This window comes from Sitodiplosis mosellana, unplaced genomic scaffold (assembly GCF_009176505.1).
Source record: "Sitodiplosis mosellana isolate CC-2019 unplaced genomic scaffold, AAFC_SMos_1.0 Smas_scaffold_20, whole genome shotgun sequence".
Taxonomy (NCBI): domain Eukaryota; kingdom Metazoa; phylum Arthropoda; class Insecta; order Diptera; family Cecidomyiidae; genus Sitodiplosis; species Sitodiplosis mosellana.
Genome location: NW_022595262.1, coordinates 290,054 through 300,400, shown reverse-complemented (window position 1 = coordinate 300,400; position 10,347 = coordinate 290,054).

The following is a 10,347-nucleotide window of genomic DNA, read 5'->3' as shown; positions in this document are numbered from 1 at the left end:
GGAGTCATAGAGCTACATTGATACGAAAAAAATTCGATTTCATGTACTTGCCATGGGAATGTACCGAAAATCTACTTTTTCAAAAATATTGACGATTAGTGCTCAGATAAGCCATGAACTGTGAGTAACTACGTGTACCTAGTGTCATGACTACGTGTACCTAGTGTCATTACTACGAACTCACATGAATTTTAAGTAATCTCTCGTAATCTCTAAATCTGGTTAAATTTCGTTAAATACAGTATTTGGAGAACGCTAGGAAGACCGTGTTAATAAATTGTTAAATTTCCACATTTTATAAATTCAAAATATGATATATTCATTGGACTAATAAATTGTAAAAAATACACATGAAAAAAATAAATTCATTTAATTTTTCGGTAGAAATCTAATGATAAACTTCAAACGTATTCCCTTTTGAATCTCAATGAACAAATCTCATTACTCCTGAAATGCATTGACACATTTGGTAACTTCGATCAACCAAATGAAATTGAATTTGCTTCGGTAGAAAATCGAATACTAAATGAATTTTCAATGTTATTGAAGCATTTATTTATTCTTAATATTATTTATTTTAATAAATATATTTAAAAAAAATGAATAACATTCTTATTAAATTTAAAAACTTTGTTTTTCTGTGTACGTACTTAACTCACATTAAGTACGAACCGCCATTGCTGTATATTGCTGTAGTGGCAGCCATTTTCCTTTTGACACATTGAAGATGTGATAATCATTGAAATAAAATAAAATAAATATAATAAACAAATCAAGTTGGAATACACATAAATCAATTTGCATGAAAATTTCCATTACTTCTGAATACTCTAGTTTCATTTATTTATTCCGAATTTATAAATAAATGAAGCTCTTGACTATATAAATTTATTCAAATCATTTAGCTTGCTTGTATATTATTCAAGAGAAATGAAAATTGCATGTCAACTTAGCAAATAAAATTGTTCTACAGTGAATTCAAAAACGTGCTTTGGGTAGCACATTTTTATTTTGACATGAAATTTACATTACTCCTGAAAAACGTATGAATAAACAGAATGCAAAATGATCTCTGGCATGTAATATATATGAATATGAACTGTCAAAAGCGGTGAAAAGGAAAATGGCCGCCATTACAGCTGTTCATACCGGTTCATACCCAATGTATGTTATGTACATACGCATAAAAACAAAGTTTTTAAATTTAATACATTTTGATACAGAATGTATTTCTTTTTATTTCAAAATATTTATCAGAAATAAATGTCTTAATAACAGCGAGAAATGTAGTGTCGATATACTCCATTATTGTTTACACGAAGTTTCCAAACGTTGCCAAAGAAGGTAATGTAATTCAGGAGTAATGAGATTTGTTCATTAGTATTCAAAGTGAATGCGTCATAGATTGATTTATCATTTATGTTTTAGTGTCGGAATTTTTCCAAAAAAACGAATGAATTTATTCTTTCAAATTTTACAATTTATTAGTCGGTAATAGCAAGCACCCATGCGTATTATATTAAACTAATCATTTCAGTTGGTGTTTATTCAATTGTATAGGTACTTAAAATGTATTTTACAAATCTGACAGAATCTGACAGTTGCGGCGAGACTACGGGGGTAGGGGGCGCCATGAGTATCAAATCTCTACAGTTCATGGCTTATGTGCTCAGCCACTACACAAGATTTTTGCAATCTGGAAGTGGTATCTGCCAGCACTATTCGAGCACTAATTATAACATATTATGGTTTAACAGCACTGGCGGTGCTGGTGACATGGATCTACCTAAACTTTGTTGCACTGTGATATCGATTTTCATAATTTTTTTTTCCAATTTACGTCGAATTTCTGCTCGTCACTGGTTGAAGCAGGAACTCTGGGAAGCGAACAGAAGTTAGTGGGCATCTAGACCTTTCAATATCAGCCATCAGGTCATCAAATTATTGAAAACTTTATTTGGAATTGACTGTTGGCGTGAAACCTTCGAATATGCAAAAAATCGATTTTCATGGATTTTTCGAAACTTTGGCCAATTACTGCTCGTCACCAGTTAAAGTAGGAATTGTGGGGAGCAGGCAGAAATTAAAGGGCCTCTAGAACTTTTATTATCAGCCCTCAGATTATTAAAATGTTGAAAATTCTAGCGTCACGGAGCTAAAGTAATTAGACGTTTATGTCCAGCGTTTGGTTAAGATATCTATCTTAGATAAGATAGATAGTATCTATTATCTTATCTAGATAATTTTTCAAAAATGTCGAAAATCTTATCTATTATCTTTTCAGTTTTTTTTTAGACTATCTATCTGTCGTTTTTTAGATAAAAATTAAGATATTCATCAAGTAATTGTATCAGAGATTCGATCGATACCAAATGATGATTCACACTACAGATTTGTCCTACTTGTTGAAAAAATATACACATCCCATTTATAGACAAAAATACACTTCAAAATCACGTAAATCTTCCAACAGAAATTTTTTGTTGATTGGGATATTTTTCAAAAATTAATGTTTTTTGGCCAATTTTCGTGCATTTTTCACAGAACAAAAAAAAAATGGAAAAAAATTCATCAAATTAACATATGAATAAAGAATGATATATTTCTAAAAAGATTATCTTAAGATAGCTCAAAGATATCTATCTTTTTCGGAAAAAAGATAAAAAAAAAGATAAATTCAAAAAAGATATCTAGATAGATTTGGACATTTTTGAGATTATCTCGTTTTTATCTAGATATTTTTTCTGGGACAGAACCAAACGCTGTTTATGTCAAAGTTTGACATTGTCAAACCAACAAACAAACGTTTTAAACAAACAGAAAAATAGAATTTGAATTGGAAAACAATTTCTGGTTCGTTCTTGAAAACGACATTGGTTTCATTTTAGTCATATCGCATTTGGGGCCACACCAAACTATCTTTTCTCGTCTTCATTTTTATTTTATAAACGACTAATTTTTATTTTTTACGATAATGTATCCAAGAATACTTCGGATGTTCGAATATGCTGAATAGACATAACCAAACTATTGATGACATCTACCTCAATTACTTTTTTTTCGGGAAAAATTACTTTTCTATTATCATAATTACTTGTGACATTTCAATTACTTAAAATTAAGTGATTTGCCCCTCGGGTACGACGTTAGATGTTTAGACGACTGGTCAAAAAATTGAAATTTTAATTGCCTATCCATGATTATGGAATGATCGAATTACAAAAAATATTTTTTGTTTCAATTCCATTTGTTCTTGTGGTAGAAAGTCACTTTGTAATGGCATCTAAATGAAATGTATTTGTATCAATGCAAAATCCATTTCAAAAATGGCTTGAACACTAAACATATTCTAACAATTATAATCGGAAAGACTTGTATTTTATCGATTTGATTATATTGACAGATATTCTTTCAGTTTTGTACAATTGCGAAGCGATTAGTAATTAATAAAACAAATTTCCATTTTATTTGCTTTGGTATGGTAGTTGGGCGGTGTTTGTTTGCCTAATTCGCAATCACGTCTGTCGGCATGGATATTGAAATCACCAAACGTCGTATCAAAACAACGCGTGCCCAGCGTGAAATCTTTCTCATTGAACGAACGCGTCCTTGGGTCAATTGCAACATTTCGGCTTATAAACACATTCGTGGTGCATTCGATCTAGAAGTCTTAGCGAACGCGATCAAACATGTTTCATCAGCAGTGCCATTAATGCAGACACGGTTTGTTTATTCAAACGGAGAACTATGGCAGATTCATGATATTAGTATTCAACACAATCTAAGAACGATTGATGTCACCACTCATTCCACGCCACTTGAAGAGGCATTGACACGAATGCAAAAAGCTACCAATCAGTCTTGCCGCATTACCAACGGTCAACTGTACGAGTTCACGGTATACATCATCGACAATAACAGGTACATATTTCATGCGCAATGTCATCACGCAATCATCGATGGAAGATCTTGGGGAAAGTTGGAATCTCTGATCGCTACTGCTTATAATGATTTGAAACAAGGTAAGGAGATCGTAGTGCAACTTAAATTGCAATTTGATGCACTTGCACGCGCTGACGCCATCTATCAAGCATCGGATGAGCATGAAGGGGACAAGAAATTCTGGCAGGCTTATGTTCAGCGATTGAAGTGTTTTGCTTACACACAACGAAGTATTAGCTCTGTTGGTAAGAAGACAACTTATCGCAAAACAATGACATTGGACATCCGTGAATGCGAACAACTGGAACAATCAGCTGCAGCAATGAATATTTCTGAACCCTTTATTTTCATTGGCATTACAGCACTATTGCTACGAAATCTACTTGGTCACGAGTACGTGAGTCAAAGCTTACCAGTGCATGGAACGTTTTCGACTCAAGAGTTGGGCATGACATCCAATGTCTTGCCATTGCTTCTGCATATCCCTGAGCATGCTTCGATACGCGAGGTCTTACTTCAAATCGCTCATGAAACTAAATTAATCCTGAAACATCAGCGCTATCGAATCGAGGACATACTCAAGCTCGCTAAATATAGTTCAAATTGTAGTTTTGGTCCTTACGTGAATATCATGTGCTATGATCGTGGGCAGAAATTTGAAAGTTGTAGCTGTTCATCTCATTTTGGTGGAAACATTGACATGAATGATTTGCAAATAACATTCTGGGCAGACAGTGCAAACGGTCGACTTGACATTGTGTTTGAAGATAATCATGAGGCGCATTCAGAAGAAGAACTCCTTGCCCTACAGGCCCACTTCGCTTTTATTTTAGATCAGGTTATGTCTATGCCGAATACCACAATATCCGCACTTCATGAACGATGTAGCGATGTCATAACTGTCGGGTTGCGCGAAGGTTTTTATGCCAATCGCGGCAGGCCAATTGCAGCAGGGTTTTTGCAGTGGAGTCAGGACTGTGACTCTTTAGTTCGTCTTGTGTATTCTAACACGTGGATAGGAAGCGGTCCCACTCCATTTGCAATATTAAAAGTGCTTCTTGACGATCGGGTTGTGAGCATCAGTGAGTTGGAACGCGTAGCGAATTCTGTATGCACAAAAACACCAGGCATAGTGTTGGCTATGGATGAAACTGCTTGGTACGTGGCTGCTGCAGACGGAGTGGTGAAAATAAGCAATTTTTCAGATGAATTTGGCCAGTATGTTTCAGCTCAAACACTGGCTGTTCGATGTGGCATTATCAAAGGTAGCCAGCTTCCAATTATCACACCCGAACAGGCCGATTGGCTTAGTAAAACACATGATCAGGCCATGCTTAAAGAGCTTTACTGGACTCAGCGTCTTGTCAATTTTGAACCATGTCAACTATCTGTCATACAAAACAGTGCAATTCAATCGCCCACATGGACCGTAACTGCACACCAAAGCTCAAGCGAGTTTAGTGCAATTGAGGTACTTACTGCATGGCTCATTTACATTGTTCGAGATACGCAAATGTCACAATTACAAATTGGCTGGGACGCAACTGAAAGTTGGTACCAAGGAAACAACTCATTAACAAAATGCACATTTGCCGAAACTGTTCCATTTGGGACTGCAATCGATTTGAATGACACGTTCTTCAATGTTATGAGCAGTGTTAAAGAAGATTACAAGCAACTAGTCAATCAATTGCCGTGCTTATCAGACACACTCATTCGCCACGCTAAAACTTCTACGAATGATTTCTGCGGCGAGAAGCCATGGGCATTGGCCGTGTCCCTAATCGATACGCAAGTTGAACATGAATATTCCATAACTACTGGTAACAAACATGCTTCGTATGCCCACGGTAACCTGATGACTCTGCAGATCGGCAAACACAACGGTGATTTTCGATGGATCTACGACGCAAACCAAATATCGGAGGCAGAAATCAATAGAATTTCGTCGCATTTGTTGGTTTTGCTGGCATCTGCTCATAGCGGTGATGAATCAAAAGAATCAGTGGCGAAATTGAATTTGTTGCCCAATGCTGAACGCGATCTATTACTCTATACCTGGAACCAGATGACGATTAAGTATCCACCTGCCTGCTGTCTTCACCAATTATTTGAGAAGCAGGTAGAACGCGACGGACAGGAAATTGCTCTGGAATGTAATGGAGTAACTTTGACCTATAGAGAACTCAACGCCCAAGCCAACAGACTAGCACATTACCTGATTGCCCGAGGAGTCAAAGCTGAAGATCTCATCGCACTTTGCGTTGACCGCAATACAAATATGCTCGTAGCAATGTTGAGTATTATGAAAGCAGGAGGCGCCTATGTGCCATTAGATCCGGCCTACCCAAGTCAACGGCTAACGTATATTCTTCATGATGCTAATCCTCTATTTCTGTTGGCAGATGCTACTGGCCAGAAAGCACTCGGAGACCATCAAATACCAGTGGTTGACTTGGACAAACCGTTACCTGCCGATTTGCCAGTCGATAATCCCGACACGACAAAGCTTGGACTCTCCCCAAACCATCTGGCTTATGTCATTTACACTTCTGGCTCAACAGGAGCACCGAAAGGAGTGATGGTTGAACATCAACAAGTCGTTCGACTCTTCGAGGTTACACAGGATAAATTCGATTTTAACAAAGATGATAAGTGGTGTTTGTTCCATTCATTCTCTTTTGATGTGTCCGTATGGGAAATATGGGGTGCTTTGTTGAACGGAAGTCAGCTGTCAATTGTGCCATACAATATCACTCGTTCGACGGACGAGTTTTATGATTGTATCTCTACCAGAGGTATTACTGTACTGAATCAAACCCCCTCAGCTTTTAAAATGCTTGTGCGAGCGAAAGATATCAATTCGCGATCCGATCAGCTACGATATGTTATATTCGCCGGCGAAGAATTAGATCCAATGATTGTAAGAGATTGGAACGAAAAATATGGCAAAAGTCGCACCGTATTGGTCAATATGTATGGCACAACAGAAACAACAATTCATGCAACCTACCAACGACTAGAAACAACAGAAAATGTTCACTCAATTGGACGACCTCTAGTAGATCTTTGTATGTATTTGCTAGACCCATATGGTGAGCCAGTGCCACTAGGTGCCGAAGGAGAATTGTATATTGGAGGCGCTGGTATGGCGCGTGGCTATCTGAACCGTCCTGAACTAACCGCAGAACGCTTTTTATCAAATCCATTCAGTGACAATAGAGCAGCACGCATGTACCGAACAGGCGATCGTGCACGATATTTGCCTGATGGTAATCTAGCCTTTTTAGGACGCACCGATCAGCAAGTGAAAATTCGTGGTTTCCGAATAGAGCCTGGTGAAATTGAAGCTCACTTAGTCACACATCCTCAGGTTCGCGAGGCGGTTGTGCAACCCCACAACAATCGATCAGATGCTCGTCTGGTAGCTTATGTGGTGGCTGATGCGGATACATTAGTAGCACAGGATCTACGTACCTATCTATCAACCTTACTGCCAGACTATATGATACCAGCGGCTTTCGTATGTCTACCGTCTTTGCCCCTCACACCAAATGGTAAGTTAGACCGACGATCACTACCTGCACCGGATGATGAGGCGTTTGCTCGTCAATATTATGAAGCTCCTCTAGGTGAAATGGAAGAAATACTGGCCGATATCTGGCGTCAACTGCTTGGCATCGATCGAATTAGCCGACATGACAATTTCTTTGCGCTTGGCGGTCATTCTTTGTTGGTAGTACAGATGTTGGCACAATTGAGACAGACCGGTCTGGACACTACTGTCCGAGAAGTGTTTGATGCTGCTAGTCTTACAACATTAGCTGCGACTCTCATTTGTTACCAAGCAGTACATATTCCGTCCAATCTTATTACCAAAGGCTGCACGGCTATTACTCCAGGAATGTTACCACTCATAACTCTGACTCAGACAGAAATTGATGCACTTATCGCCCAAGTTCCTGGTGGAGTAGCTAATATCCAAGATATTTACGGATTGGCTCCTTTACAGAATGGAATTTTGTTCCATCATATGAAAGCCGAGAAGGGCGACCCATATTTGATGGTAAGACGCATGCGATTTGATGACCGAATGGCACTTGAATGTTATGCAAACGCCTTGCAACAGGTCGTTTTGCGACACGATATCTTGCGCACTATCTTTATCTGGGAAGGTCTTAGTGAGCCAGCACAAGTCGTTCTACGCCAGGTTCCATCGGTATTGAACGAAATTAACTTGGAAAATACCACTGAACCAATAATAGAGCAATTAAGTGACCAGTTCAACCCGCGTCACTACCGGTTAGACTTGAAAGATGCACCATTGTTGCGACTGATAGCAACACCGACGTCTAGAGGTAGTTGGGAGGCACTGCAACTAATACACCACCTAATTGATGATTTTACGACACTGGGGCATCTACAAGCAGAAATAGGTGCTATTATCGATGACAAAATGGAAAAACTCACATTTCCCACGCCATTTCGTCATCTTGTGGCTCAGGCTCGTCTAGGAGCTAGTGCAAATGAACATATGCGGTTCTTCACCAAAATGCTCGGTGATATTGTCGAGCCAACCTTACCATTTGGTCTGAGGGACGTTGGCTTTAGCGGAAATGAGATCAATGAGGCAAATCTGAACCTGCCACAGACACTCAATGATCGGTTAAGAGTGCACGCACGGAAATTACAGGTCAGTATGGCTAGTATCTGCCATTTGACCTGGGCACAAGTGCTTGCTCGAGCTAGCGGTCGTGAGGCGGTAGTCTTTGGTACCGTACTACTTGGCCGTTTGCAAACCGGAGAGGGGAACATCAATATCATGGGACCAATGATCAATACGCTACCGATTCGGATAGATATTGATGAGACGTATGTCAGGACAGCAGTTTGTCACACCCATGCTCGGTTGAGTGCGTTGTTGGCACACGAGCACGCACAACTTGTGTTGGCACAGCGCTGTAGTGGAGTTCTGAACGGTTTGCCACTATTCAGCTCACTATTAAACTTTCGCCGTAATCTGAAGGCCAAGCATAGCAATGCTGCACTACCAGGAATGAATGTCATAGATTTCGAGGAGCGGACAAATTACCCACTAACCCTTTCGGTTGACGATGATGGTGATTCGTTGGGTCTGACGACATTAGTAATTTCACAAATGTCAGCAGCACGGATCTGCAGCTATATGAAACAAGCTCTGGAATCACTTGCTGACGCATTAACTCATACGCCACGAGCACTAGTTAAAAAATTACCGGTGATGCCACTGGAAGAGCGTACGATGCTGCTATACAGTTGGAATCAAACCACAATTACTTATCCATCTGCCCGCTGTCTACATCATTTATTCGAGGTACAGGTGGAACGTGACGGACAATCGATTGCCGTGAAATGTAAGGGGGAGACTTTAAGCTACGCAGAGCTAAACTCCCGGGCCAATCGGATAGCTCATTACTTGATCGCAGGAGGCGTCAAACCAGATGATCGTATCGCACTTTGCGTCGAGCGCAGTATGACATCAATCGTAGCTATACTGGGCATTCTCAAAGCTGGCGGTGCCTATTTACCACTCGATCCAAAATATCCCAATCACCGATTGATTAACATTTTACAAGACTCAAATCCCAGGTGTCTTTTGGCAGATGCTATTGGTCGGGCAATACTTGGAGCTCATAAAGTACCAATGGTGGACCTGGAGCAGACTTGGCCCGATAACTTATCTATTGATAATCCGGACAAGACCAAACTTGGACTCACTCCAACTCATTTGGCCTACATTATTTATACTTCTGGCTCAACCGGAACTCCGAAAGGTGTGATGGTTGAACACAGAAATGTAACGAATTGTCTCTATTTCATCAAGGATGCGTTTACAGCTGAAGATTTCAAGCAAACTTCGTTTTCGACCTCCGTTAATTTTGACATGTCCCTATACGAGTGTTTTGCACCACTATCAATGGGAAAAACGTTGCATGTTATGACGGATGCACTTGCGCTTTCTACGTCATCAGACATCTCCATGCTCAGTACAATACCTTCTGTTGTGACAGCGATGCTCAATGTGGGTTATTTACCAACGTCTCTTCGAACCCTTCATTTGGCAGGCGAGCCGCTAAGAGCCAACTTAATTAAACGAATGTTGAACCGAAGTAAAGTAAACGGGCTGTGTAATCTCTATGGACAGACAGAAACCACCTTTTTTTCAACGATGCATAGATATCAACGAGGTGATGAAATAGTTGAAACAATAGGGCGCCCGATTGCTAACACTCATGTATACTTGCTTGATGCACAGGGTGAACCAGTGCCATTGGGAGCCGAAGGAGAATTGTATATTGGTGGAGATGCTGTAGCTCGTGGCTACCTTAACCGCCCTGAACTTACCGCTGAACGTTTTTTACGCGA